Genomic DNA, 13,868 nt, shown 5'->3' on the forward strand with positions numbered 1-13,868 from the left:
AAACCACAGTAGCTGGGTATTCTTTCAGCGGGAAATATTATTCTTGAATCGGTTTATACTCTGAGCGCATAGAGGATAGTAGAAAATGCTGCTTGTCCTCTGTGTGTCCTAATTAACACAGTTAATGTTAGTAAACTCTGCTGTCTGGGGAGCAATGTATTTTCTGTGGAAATCAATCTCTTTGGCTACAGTGTGTCTCTGGTGTTAGCGCATGCTCAATAATGTGGTTTGCTTAAACTCATCAATGTCAGCAATGGATTTTCCCACATAAAAGCTTTATGCTGCATTGGTAAGAAACTTTATTACTTTAGAAATGTTATCGTTAGTATTTTTTATTAGCAACACATTTTAATAGCTTTTCTCTGGAGGCAATGTTTGTCGACTGATCTTCTGATACACCTTTGCTTTCATTTTGTTTGTATTTATTGACAATCCCCCGACCCTTTTTTTTTTTATTTGTGTTTTTCAGTATTTCTGATTTTTGGCTAGTGTTAGCGAGGAAAGAAACAGGATAATCAGGTGAGAGGGGGGGGGGGGGAGCATGCAGCTGTAGGAGCCCAGCAGGGATCAAACCCAGGGCGCTGTAGCAGGGACTCTGCAGGAGTGACACACGGTGAACGGTCTCTACCAGGTGAGGGTTTGCTGCACTCCTTGTGCTTTTGAGATTGTATTGTAAGTCTGCATTTACAGGATGTTTTATTCTATAAAGTCTCCACACTGGATCCATTTATATACAGCAGGGGTCGGCAACCTTTTTGATATGAAGTGCCATTTAAAAAAATAAAAAATGTTATCAGCGTGCCAACGATCGAGAATTATCAACGGGGGGGGGGGGGGGGGGGGGGAGAGAGGGGTGCGGCTTGTGCATGTGTGTGTGAATGGTAGAGCGACAGTGAGGGAACGTGTGTATGTTTCTGGAAGTGAAACGGGAAAGCAGAAAAACAGAGGTCTGTGATGTATTTTGTGAAACAGAAGAACAGCTAAATAAATGCAACGTCCTCCCAAGAAGAGCTCGCCTCTCTCCAGTCATTTAAGCTAAAGTGGGTTATTGAACCTGAAGCTTGTTGCTTCTGCCCTCCTCGACTACGGTCTGGGATGGCCAGTCCGCCCCTTTGTAGCATATTATTTCGATGAGAGATGAGCAGATCGCCACTGGGCTTTCAACTAAATAAACACAGCCACGCAAAAACTGCGTCATTTGTACAGCTCCTTATGGGTACTGCAATTAGTGAAGTGCTTTCCTCCGTGGTGAAACGATCAGCACTGCACCACGGAGGAAAGCGGCAGAAAGTCACCTGGAGTTAAAGAGAGCGGGGCTGCGTTGCGTGCATGGCTTCCTTCTGCAGGTAACGGGGAGACGCGCTCTGGCGGCGGTCTCGCGTTCAGGATCCGAAAATTAATTTAAATATTTTGCACACTTATTCCACTTATTCCTAGTGTGCCACTGGTTACGGTGCCGCGTGCCAATGCTGGCACGTGTGCCAGGGGTTGCCGACCCCTGATATACAGTAAATGTTTAATAATGTGTGGCACAGACTACAGTATTTTCGGATCTCGTTTAACCTCACAATTTGTTAACACTGTCCTAAAGAACTCAAAGACTTTCCCCGGATTCTAGATGGAAGCAATTGTAGGAACAGAATAGTGTGCCAAATTATTAATGTGTCTACATTGAAAAATCAGCTTAAGCTTTCAATCGGTGACCTTAATAACCCAATGGATATCCATGGAATATTGGGAAATGTCCTCAATGATAGTAACGGGAAACAGATGGAGGCATGTGTACGGTGCACAAATTAAACATCCTGATCCCCCCCATGCAAACTTTCTCTCCATCACACACATTCTCACTCCATCTCTGTCTTTCTATAATTGTCTTGTTCTCTGTCTCCTGTGTTGCTATAGTAACAAGCTGTGCGGGGGCTGTGATGCGGCGCACATCACACCCGTCTCACTGAGCTCACCGGAAGAGAGGGAAAGTGAGGGAGACCGAGACAAATGGGTGACAGCGTTTTGTATATGTGCTTGCCGGAGTCGGGGGAGGACATCCTAAACTGCTAACTTCATGCAGTCGAAGTAGTGTGTACACGTTGACACAAACACATTCAGGATAAATAGCTGCTAAACAAATAGATTTAATGGCGTGCAGATATTTAAAATGACATATGCAATCCATGTCGTCAGTTTGAAATCATTGCAAAGGTAATTAACAGTGAAATGTCCCTGCATAACGTATATAGCTCATTAGTTCTGTCTCATTATTAAAGGTGGATTACCCTGATTAACCTTATCTTGATCAACATATTCAACAAAGACTAAGCTGTCAGGATGTTAAGAGCTAAGTAGATACTGTGGAATGACATATTAGTACATTTCGAGAGTAAGGATAATAAATAAAAGCTACCATGTTTTAATGTACGTATGAAATTGCATCCCGTATGATCCATTGACCCAAAAAATTCACCATTGTTTTTGCACATTTAAAAAATGCACTACAGCAATGAACTACTGTTACCGTCTTTGTCGTTGCTTCATTTGTCATGTTTCTCCATGTATAGCATAATGTGCTGCCCTGTTTTGCATTATCCTTGATTACTTTAAATAAAGCCTAAACTGTGGATCACTTGGGAACATTAACTGTCCATTAAAAGCAATTATGTGGCTCATCAAAACAGAACCGAGGGTACATACAGTATAGCCAAATGGCCCTAGACTTCTTCTCCAACCTATTGTGAATGACATCCTCAGTAGACACAAGACAAACTGCAGTAGATTAGAGATCAATCGAACAGAAGCAGGAGTAGAACAATCAGTCAACCAAGTTTCTGATAGAAAGATTGAACCCGCACACCAAGGATACAGTCATTGACAGATCATCCATTCAGTCGCGCAGCAACTTTCCTGAGGGGAATTGAATTGGCAGGCTATGAACCTCTGTTTCACCTCCCCCACTTCTTTCTGCCTCTGAAATCCCATCTCATGGGTAAACTAAAGGTTTAGCCACCTTACATTGCAGACTACATATCCAGAAAGTATATGTCATCGTTGCATGCTAAAAAAGAAGGGGACCTAAAAGGCTAATAAGCTTTTGGATGTTAAGTCTATCATCAAGGTATAAAGAAGGAAGCTGCTGGGAAGTAGGCCAACACCATTTCATGACAATCTAGGAGCCTATACAGACATTTTGGATCAAATCTGTTGTTAAATGTGTTCAGTTTGCTCTGTATGTTCTATCAAATGCATCTTTTGGTAGCCAATTTCACAAATCCTATACAATGGGGGACAAGCTACTTAGATATAGAGTGATTCTGTATGTTGTGTTTGTATTTGTTCGGACAGACACGAAGGACTGAGCTTCTCGAGTGCCTACGTGCTTGATGTTCTGCCAGACTTTACCTTTCCACTTTTTCACTGCATGTCTCTGTTCATTGTGAACTGAACAATGAATCATCCCAAGCCAGTACATCTCAGTATATTTTCAAGCCAGCCAAGGCAACCCATTTTCTGTTAATATTTCATTTGACGACCCACTTCTTGCTGTGACCCATTAACACATTAGGCAACAGAACAATTTGTCTGATGTGATGAATAGATAAAAGCATATTTTTTATCACACCAAGAAGAGGTGACTTTTAAAAACTGAATTTTAAGAGCGAGGAGAACAGTTATTGAAATACTCGTGATTAGTTGCATTCTTTCTCTCGGCATGTGTCATGCAATCCCGTTTCTCCATTGCTCTCATGCTGCCAATACAAAAACAGTAACACTATTTTTAAAATAAAGTATCTGACAGAGCACTTGAAAGAATACATTTTTCCATATTCACATCCTTTGTTCCACTAGGAGTCTGCTTTTGAATAGATCACAGTTCATATTTCTCTTAATTATCTTTGACTGGTTCAGAGTCAGAGCTAAAGAGGGTCAATTAATTTCCTGTCCAGGTATAGAGGAGAGGGCAGGGCAATTCTTTACAGATAGCCTTTTACTCCTGTGATGGATGGCAAGTAAATGTATTGCACAAAAGAGAGAAATAGATTGAAAAGCTGCTGCTGATTATAGCAATAAAGTGGGGAGACAGAGAGTCAAGTGTGGAAATGGAAACAGTCGGAGGGAATATAGAGTACTGAGAGCAAACATCAGAGGTAATTTGGGACCTGGTGAGATCTTTGTTGTCAGTGTTCATTCATTTATGTCTACTATCTTTAAAAAAAAAAATACAAGTAAACTACTGTTACACTTACATTAGTGCATCTCAACAATGTGAAGAAAACAACGATCAGGGAACCCTTTATATTCCTGTGTGGATTACTATGACAACGACTGTTAAAAGGATTATTTGTTTGGTTTGTGTGGATGTGTATTTGAGTATGCTGAGCCATTAGGCTGACGTAACGGTCGGATTAATCCCGCAGTACATCTCATCAATACGCATGAAACCGCAAACACAGATTCATAAGCACACAAACTTAAAGAAGGACAGATATATGCATTTACTTTGGTATCCTTATTTCTACCTGCCTTTACTACCATCACCATCCTTCTGCCTCTTATGTCTGTCTGTTTGTCTCCCCCTCCTCTAATTCCCTGCACTCTTCCCATTGGAGTGCTGTAAGCGGATAAGGCCATTCCCTAGGAGAGCAATAAGAGGATGAGTATGTGTTGGTAGGTGTTTGTGTGTCAGCCATGCCTACAGTATGTGTAGGAATTGATGCACGCATGCATTTTTTGGCATGTTGCACATATTGGTAAGACAGCTGACTCCAGGTAGGTTATCTTGTATTATTTGCCTGTGGTTGTGCCCACTGATCTGCCCTACATACTGTATGGAGAACTTCTTAATTCCCTGTCTAGGGACTCGTAGTTGAAACACAATTAGAAATCCCTTTGTATTGCCTTTTTGTTCTTGAATCTTTGTTTCTAGCTGCAGAGTAATCACTAGCAGTCATTAATCAACCGGTTTCTTTTTCGAGGGAACAGAGAGCTAAAAGATCAGGAGGAAATGCAGCCGCAGAACAACCTAATGACTGGAATTTGAGAACAAAATTAACCGGCTCCTACTGCTAATAGCCTATTGTGTGTTGAATCAATCTAAAGAATGACTAGTATGGAACCAGAGATATCCTTCCCTTCTGGAATATCACTCCTTAAATATGCCGTTTAACGAGAAAACGTTGTAAATTGAACGATGATAGAAACCATACCCTCCAAAGCACCAGAACACAAAGAGCATCCAGACTTTCCATATACATGATTTTGAAGATAGAAAACTGATGTTTGTCTGTAGTAACTGTATTTGTCATTTTACCCATGGCACACTAGTGTTATAGGATTTTATATCATGTGGTTAAAAATAGCCAACACCCAATTTGCCATACAGTATATTCCACACGGTCAATGCAGCATTACATTTAACACACTTTTTAGGGATTTGTGTTGTAATGCCATTTGAGTGGACTCAACATCCCATTAAAAATAATTTACAGCAAAAGCCCTACTGCAGGCGCTGACCTAGAGGGAACATACACAACAACAGCTAAACCTAATACAGTACAACAGAGACAACACCTCCCTATGAGGGTCATTACAAAATACAATGTATAACACTCACAGAGTGCATCACTTTATGAGACTTGAAAACACTGTATATAATAAAAAGGTGCTTCTGATCCCTGGTATAGCTGTATAAACAAAAAACTAAAGTTTGTATAAAACACTTCCATTTAGCATCAGGCACAGAAAGAGAAATATGCCCACAGCTATTAGGAACTACGGCCATTTTAAACTGTGTAAAAGCCCCTATTGCACTTATCTTATGTGTTCTTTTTATTGTCAAAAGAGTGCATATTTACTTCTATGTTTGTTGCCATTTTGAAATATGTCCATTGGTAAAGACAGTTTGCTGTCAACTAATTATTTTGTTGTAATTCTCATTTCCCCTCATGTTTATTTTCCTGTTTCTAGTAAATACATCAGTATGGTACCCTCAAATTGAGAACGTCTTTAAAGCAGTGTATTTGAGGCCCTTTGCAGGCTCTCATCAGGATGACCTTAACATGAACAAAGAAGCTGTCGAGCGTAAAGACGCCTGAATTAAAACTAGTTGGCAAAAGGAAATCTGTTGTTATCTGTATGATTATTATTACTTTTTTTGTGTTCTGTTTTGTTACTTACCATTGTAAAGCATCCTTGGGTTTCGTGAAAGGCGCTATAGAAATTGAAATTATTATTTTTATTATTATTTGTTGTTGTGGGTATTGCCATAAGTCCTCCCACTCAACTCAAGTTGACGCAGACAAGGTAAACATAGAGAACAGAAAGAAGAATGCTTTTTGTAGTATCCTTTCTGGTCGATGGAAAGGAAAAACTCAGAAAGAGAGACAAGGAGAAAAGTAAAGTGTCAAAATGACAGGAGCAACAGGAGAAAGACAAGGAGACAGAAGGGCAAAAGATAGAGAAAGATACTGACAGAGAGACAGAGATAAAAAGGGAAAACTTGTGAGTTGAATAAAGAATTCTTTGATATCGGATAGCTTCAGTTCAGCAGCCTTTTGATGGGCTGTATGAGAGGACTTCACCCAAACTGACAACGGAAATTGAAAGTCATGGTAGGGTTTCAACTGGGTTTAAAATCTGTAGACATAAACCTGCTGAGTTCTTTGATATGTGCTTGACACTTTTGACACAGGAAGAAATAGATCCAAGGAATTTTGCTTCATGAATTGCTTCCTTTGACACATTCAAAGGAAACAAGCTTGATGTTGAACAACAAAAGAATGACAATATCACGTAAAATATCAAGAATGGTGAAGGCCCCGTGACGCATTCTAAGGCCTTACTAGAAATGTGCTAATGTGCCAAAATAAGTGTTTTATTTCTGTACTTAATAAAGCAGTTTTTCACGTCAAGGTTTTTTTTGCCATGGTTGGCATAATTTAACGTTTAAAGACTGTCCCTATGAGTGTGCAGTTTTCTGTACACATTTAGTGAAAAATAGCAAAATTCTGCTAGCACGAAACAGAAAGTTTGAAGCTCTGGAAGAAGTAAAACAAGGAACTCTTTGAGCTACACCACTGAGCTACAGGTGCTGACCCACTGAAGAGCTACTCCTGCACAGTCAACATTACAAACAAAAATGGACAAAAAAGTATCATTCAGGTTGCAACACGACAGCAAGGAGTATCTCCCCTCCGACGTTTGTCCCAAATAAGAAAACCTCTTACAAAATGCATTTTAACATGACTTCAAATCCAAGCACAGAACCAGACTCAACAACAGTATGTGTACTTCATCCACATGCCTAGATTAAGGACCAGTTAATATTTTATCAACAATAATAGCCCCAGATCATCACGGCTTAAACATCACAGCTCAACATACTCCATGTCCGAGGCAAAGAGGTCATGGCTGGTTCAACAGAAGGACAGAGAGGATCAAACCGTGTTGAAGTTTTTAAATAGCAAAGATAACAGCTCCAAATGAGTTAGCATTATGTAGGCTGTAGTTTTTGTACAGTAGCAGATGCTAACGAAAAGAGGCCAACATGAGATATGATATCAACGACAGGACTTTAGCTTAAAATCAGATGAGCAATCAGTATTGTCTGCAAAATCCGAATTGTGGAATCTGATCATTCCAAGATATCCCATTTCAAGACACATGGACATACGTATTGCCCTAAGGAATGGAAGTCTAGATTTTGGAAAGTCTAAGTGTGTCATGGATTAGTGATTCTTCCAAAAAAATAGAACATGCTGTAAAGTGTGTGTGTGTGTGTGTGTGTGTGTGTGTGTGTGTTCTGTTAAATGTTTCACAGAGGACCTGCAGAGAGAAGCCATGGGGCCACAGACCATTTATTGATCTCATAGCCTTACAGATGACACCGCCCCATAGGGAGATACCTCGCTCGCAACACTTTAACAGACACACACACACACACACACACACACACACACACACACACACACACACACACACACACACACACACACACACACACACACACACACACACACACACACACACACACACACACACACACACACACACACACACACACACACACACACACACACACACACACACACACACACACACACACACACACACACACACACACACACACACACAAGCCCATAAACACTGGAAATGTATTATCACAGTGTACCAATACAACATGCAAAATAAATTCCTCTTAATCTCCTTCCACCTCCATCCATCATGCTTTCCTACATATTCCCCTGTGTTCTATTACCAAAAGCTGTGAAAAGAGCAGAATGAATTCACATTGTTTTATCAATTAAATGACATAAAGCAGCTTTTGTTTTAATCAAAGGATGAATGAACATGAAACAAACAAACATTACACAGCTCAATACTCCTTACATCAGAGGCTGGAAGAGAACTAACAGTAAGTATGAGTGTGTGTATCAGCACCACTGTAAGTGAATGTGTGCCTGTGTAAATGTGTGTGTTTTACGGCAATCCCAAACCAGGCTGTGATGGATAAACCCCACACACACACACACACACACACACACACACACACACACACACACACACACACACACACACACACACACACACACACACACACACACACACACACACACACACACACACACACACACACACACACACACACACACACACACACACACACACACACACACACACACACACACACACACCCCTCGACTGCTAATCTCTCCTCTATTCAATCATCTTTTCCCTTCGTTTCCATTCCTCGCCTTTCTGCATCTTTCCTTCCCCCTCCTCGCTCTGTTTGCCTGCTCTGCCCTCACCCTGTCTTTGATCTCCTCTCACTACCATGCAGGTGTACAATCCGCTAAAAATCAATTTTAAGGACGGGCAGTTTCGAGACCTATCAGGTGTTTTGCCACAGTGCCATTTAACCTCTTTCCTTCAAATTTCCTTCAATTTAAAACCAGCAGGAAGTGCAGCCTTAACACACAGCTGTGGTGTGAAGTGGGACGCTGCGGGGCTCTGACCTCTGTTAAACCATCCGTTCAGGGTCTCAGTTCGCATACATCACACTCTTAAACTCAAGCAGGCAGCTGATTGCAAAGAAGGATAAAGTGACCCAGAATGAGAGACACGACAAGATGAAGTCACCCTTGAGTGGAAACCAAACAAATTGACTGATGATGAAAAAAGATTATTAATAATGAGGAATGAGAAATGTGACAAAACGAGATGATAGAGATGAGAGGTGTTGGAGATCATCATCACAGGAATGTGCCGGCTCTGAATTTAACTGAAATGGCCAATAGCATTATCAATAAGCCCCTCTTCTGACAGTGCGTGGTGTATTCAATGTCACTCAATGTGACTAAGCAACACATAAAGACCTGCTATACTACACGTTTCCTGACAGTATCGCGCATATAGAAGCAACCCACGCATGCATATAGCCATTCACATATCCACATACGCATGCGCCACTTATCAACCCAGCCGCTATGCTGGATTTATCCAAATATGGCAGGGGATATTTCCATGGCAACAGCATGCAGAAGGGGTGCAGACTTGCGCTGGGTGATCTCCACAGAGAGTCGGCTTTTTGACTTTTGATTCAAACTACTCTCTGTCAGTTCATTCAGCTGAATAGCTTTTTCTTTTGTGCAGACTGAATATCTGTCCTCTGGTGAGAATCCAGCGGTGGTTTCCTATTGGCTGCCAACTACACTGCTTGAACTGTGGAGTTGCAAACAAGCATTGGTTTTGAAGTATTGATTTATATGTATTTATATTTTTTAACCAATGTGTTATCAAGGGCAGGCACAGCACAGAGATTGTTTCCCTGCAATTTGTGTTGCTGCAAATCAGAAAATACAGCCATTTTATAAATAGCACTGATGAAGAGGACATACAGTACCAGGTGAAAGGCAGACGGCGCTTAGGAGTGAATCATATTTCCAACTGAAATGACTGACTATACAACACAGAGATGTTGCTGTGAAGTCGGATACGTCAGTTATTATCACAGTATGCCCTGCATTACCAGGATGGGAATGTATTCTAGGAAGGGTCAGCGCAATGAGCCATTCATCTAAAAACTAACGTCACTAACCAACAAAAACTGAAGGTAGCAGCCTCGTTTGGTACGGTTTTTGAACACACACACAATCTGCACATTTTTTAAGTCATTTCGTGGATTAACAATAAACTATAGACTCGATAGGTATTTCGAAGCGGTTGCTCTGAATGACTGCAAAAACTGTGGGAGGAGGAAATGCAAAACATCAGAATGACAGCTGAAACAGATGTGTTTGTGTCGGACCTAATTTGAATTTGAGAAAGGAGAGGATGTTTCGCGTTAAGAGAGATGAAGAGGTTGTTAACTTGATATAAGTAGAATAATGACAATGTGAATGTGTCCCATAAGTGTGTGTACGTGTAAGTGTGAGTGTTTGTGTGTCCCATGTGGCTGGATATTTATCTCAATCAAGGCTATTCATTTATGGTCTGTCACTTGCTGGCGCCAAGTGGAATTATAGGACAGAAGCAATCAATACACTGTGTGTTTAGGATTATTTGTAGACAAGGAAGTACATCATCTTAAACCAAGAAACATAGTGAAAAACAGTGAAACCAACTTATGTCAAATGTCAATAATATTACTTCTTATTGTATAATAAACTTATCAGGAGCAGGGTATAAGCCGTGTCAGAGATGAATCATTCAGACTAGCTGCAGGAGGCGGTTATATTTTATCTTTTAATGAGAGGAACAGTATAAATGTTGCTCAAAATAAGGTTATACTGAGACGTCCGAGGATGAATCAAGTTCCAAAAAATGTACAAACAAATTGAGGAGTCATCAAGCCTTCATCTAACTAATTAAAACGAATAATACAAATGATTGATTTTGATGCGGACGCATTATATTACAATGTTGTTGCAGCCATAAAGAATCAGGGAAAATCAAACATTCATCTCAAATGATTGCAATCTGGAGATCTTGTAGCAGTCCATATTTGTAATGACCACACTTATCTGCCCTAGGTAACTGAATAATCTTCTGCGTGCTCTTGGTAATGTAATTATCCTGGTGTTAAATGGGTGTCTGCCCAGCTGGGATAATCAGAAGTTCCTTCCACAGACCTCCAGTGAGAAGGGCACCCACCCGTGACCATCTGCAATTTACAACTACAGTCATTATGATACTGACGCTAACGAAGGCTGATATTCAATTAACCGACATAATCAAGACCGATTGGCCAGAGATCTACAACATATACTGCAATAAAAAATATGAACAAGCCATTTCTTCACAAGTGGAAAGACAGAAAGGAGTGAGGGCTTTGGTTGATTTAAATGCTTTTCACTTAGATACAGAAATGTTCATTTGGCAAGTGACCATTGTGAGAGAGTGTTAAAGTGGTGTTAAGATGACGTGCATAATTTAAGGAAGCTGTTGGAATCCATTGATTAAATAAGGAAGCTAAAAGTCCAGTATAACAGCTCAGATTTTATATCCAATAATATTATTTTGTTTGTTGTTTAATTTGAACAAACTGGAAATTGCTTTGCCGAAGTGAGGTGTACCATAACTGGTCTCATCATCTGTCTTTTGTATCCATTATTAGCATTTATTTGTTCAGAATTGTTTCACCATTTTTCTTCTCTCTAATTGCAGGGGATTCCTTGCATTGAGCTTCACCAAATGAGTGCAAAGTGAAGGAGGATCCTACCATAGCCTTGATCCCACTGTCCTTCGTGCAGGTGCTATGCACAACAGATGCAAGCAACAATGACAAACCAGCAACCAGCTTCGGACTCTCAAACAACATGTACTTGGATTATTGGAATGAGTCTCTTTTTAGCATTGGCAAGACAGGCGGTAAACATGATCTGCGTTGATGTTGTGAGAGTGGTGCTGCCCTATTAGGTGGAAGCTTGAAACTGTCGAGGAGCGCTGCCCTCAATGTTCAAAAGTATTTCAACTCTGACCTTGTTCATCGCTGACCTTTCGATGTGCAACCAATCAGATGCTGCTGTATGAAGGGACGCAGGCTAGCAGGGGCTGAACTATAGAAAATAAATCTTAACTAAGTGGATTCACCACAAGGCTCTGCACCCAACGTTGCAGTGACCAAAAAGCAACTCGCATTACATGTGAATGCAGCTTTGGAGTAACACCTCTGCTGATAAAAAAACCCTGGTTTCTGAAGCCCTCCAACTGCGACTCAGAATTTACTTTTTTTTCAGATTCTCTTTATTTAATTAATTCACATATGGGAGCTTAAAATCTTTATACCACTAGCTATTAAGCAACTCCAATGACTGGACCAGTTGGAAGTGTTTTTGTTTAAAGGCTAACACACTGTATGTCGGAGGAGGGCAATGTTTGGGCCTATTCAAGTTTTGTAGCTTGAGGCCACAAATCCAAACATTTGTTGAACTACACACTGAGAGAATCTCTCCCAGAAATAAATAAAATAAAACCATGAAAGAAAGGTATGCCTTTTACGGTAGCTGATCCTTCCCTTTGTTTCTGTTCTGAGAGGACAGAACATTCATCTCTGTTTTATGATCTTTTCTCTGTTATCACTTTCATCTCTAGTGGCAAAGCAAACCCAATAAACATAAAGCAGGTTCAGTATGAATTCATACTTTACCTCTATGTCAGCATGATGATGATGATGATGATGATGATGTAGGTAGATGAAGATGATCAGAAAGACGAGGGTGATGAGAATGAGCATCATGGTGGCGATGACAACACAAATGATGCTGGCTATGATTTAGTTACACAGCAGATCACTGCAGGAAGAGTAGGATAGAATCACATACATTGCATTTTAATCAAAATACATGACCATGGTTTCAAACTATTGAAGTTAACTTTGTTTTATGCATATTGGCTGGAGTAAGTGATAAAACTTGCACATTTCCCCGGGCAAAGGTCATTTAAGCTTGAAGTAAACCATAGTTTTAAAAGATACTGTTCAGATAAGTCTTGGAACCTGTTGCAATGGCTCAAAGTTATTGTAATGACGACTTCAAGATTTAAACCATGATCACACTTACAATGTCCCCCCCCCCCACACACACACACACACACCCACACACACACAGTTATATTTGCAAGTGAATTGTAGGAGGATTTCACCTAAGTGAGAACAAGGCTTAATGTGAAAACCGCCTCCAAATTTTAAAACAGCATGTGTGTTTTTCTTAAAAGGGTAATACATGTCTCATGCTGTACAGTTTGGATATACTCTACAAACTATTCAAGTATTTTACATCATGCAGTTGAGAGGCATGGCAAAACCTACAGTTTTCAATTGACTCGTCACAGGGGTTTCGAATGAATTCATGTCTTTGAAAAGGAGTTATAAAACATAGCACGAGTTACAAATGATCTGGTTTGACAGCCTTAGAATGTGTTTCACTTGTTGCTCAGTGGTAATGTCAAGTCATTGCTCCTAGTGTATATGCCATGATTTCCTGTACCCTTCTGTAGCAGCCGGCCAACACCACCAGATAAATGACCTTCTCCACTAGATAAGATATAAATGCACATTTGTGAATTAAACAAACACAAAAATGAAACAGATTACAAAACGAAAGAGGTCTGAATCTGTCCAACTCGTTCAGCTAATTACAGTAATGGAAGCATTAAGCTGATCAGTTATTTGCTTAAAAGGTTATTAATTATAAATATATTTATATAATGCTACAAAATCAGCACATAACACATGCCAATTCTTTTTGGAAGTGTAATAGGCGAATGCCAGTCACAATCATCTGGATCTGGGGGTGAGTGCTGAACAATTATCACCAGCTGGGTGCACATGTTAGGCATCGAACTTGGTTGAAATGAGTTTGAAGTAGATGTTTACT

The 13,868-nt window shown here is 40.3% G+C and overlaps 1 protein-coding gene across 6 annotated transcripts in view; it reads right to left on the minus strand.

Moving 5' to 3' along the window:
* grm5b (glutamate receptor, metabotropic 5b) overlaps nt 1–13,868 on the minus strand; it is a 69,585-nt gene that overhangs the window by 37,466 nt on the left and 18,251 nt on the right. The window lies entirely within an intron of this gene.

The sequence above is a fragment of the Notothenia rossii genome (genome assembly GCF_949606895.1).
Source record: "Notothenia rossii genome assembly, chromosome: 4".
NCBI lineage: Eukaryota > Metazoa > Chordata > Actinopteri > Perciformes > Nototheniidae > Notothenia > Notothenia rossii.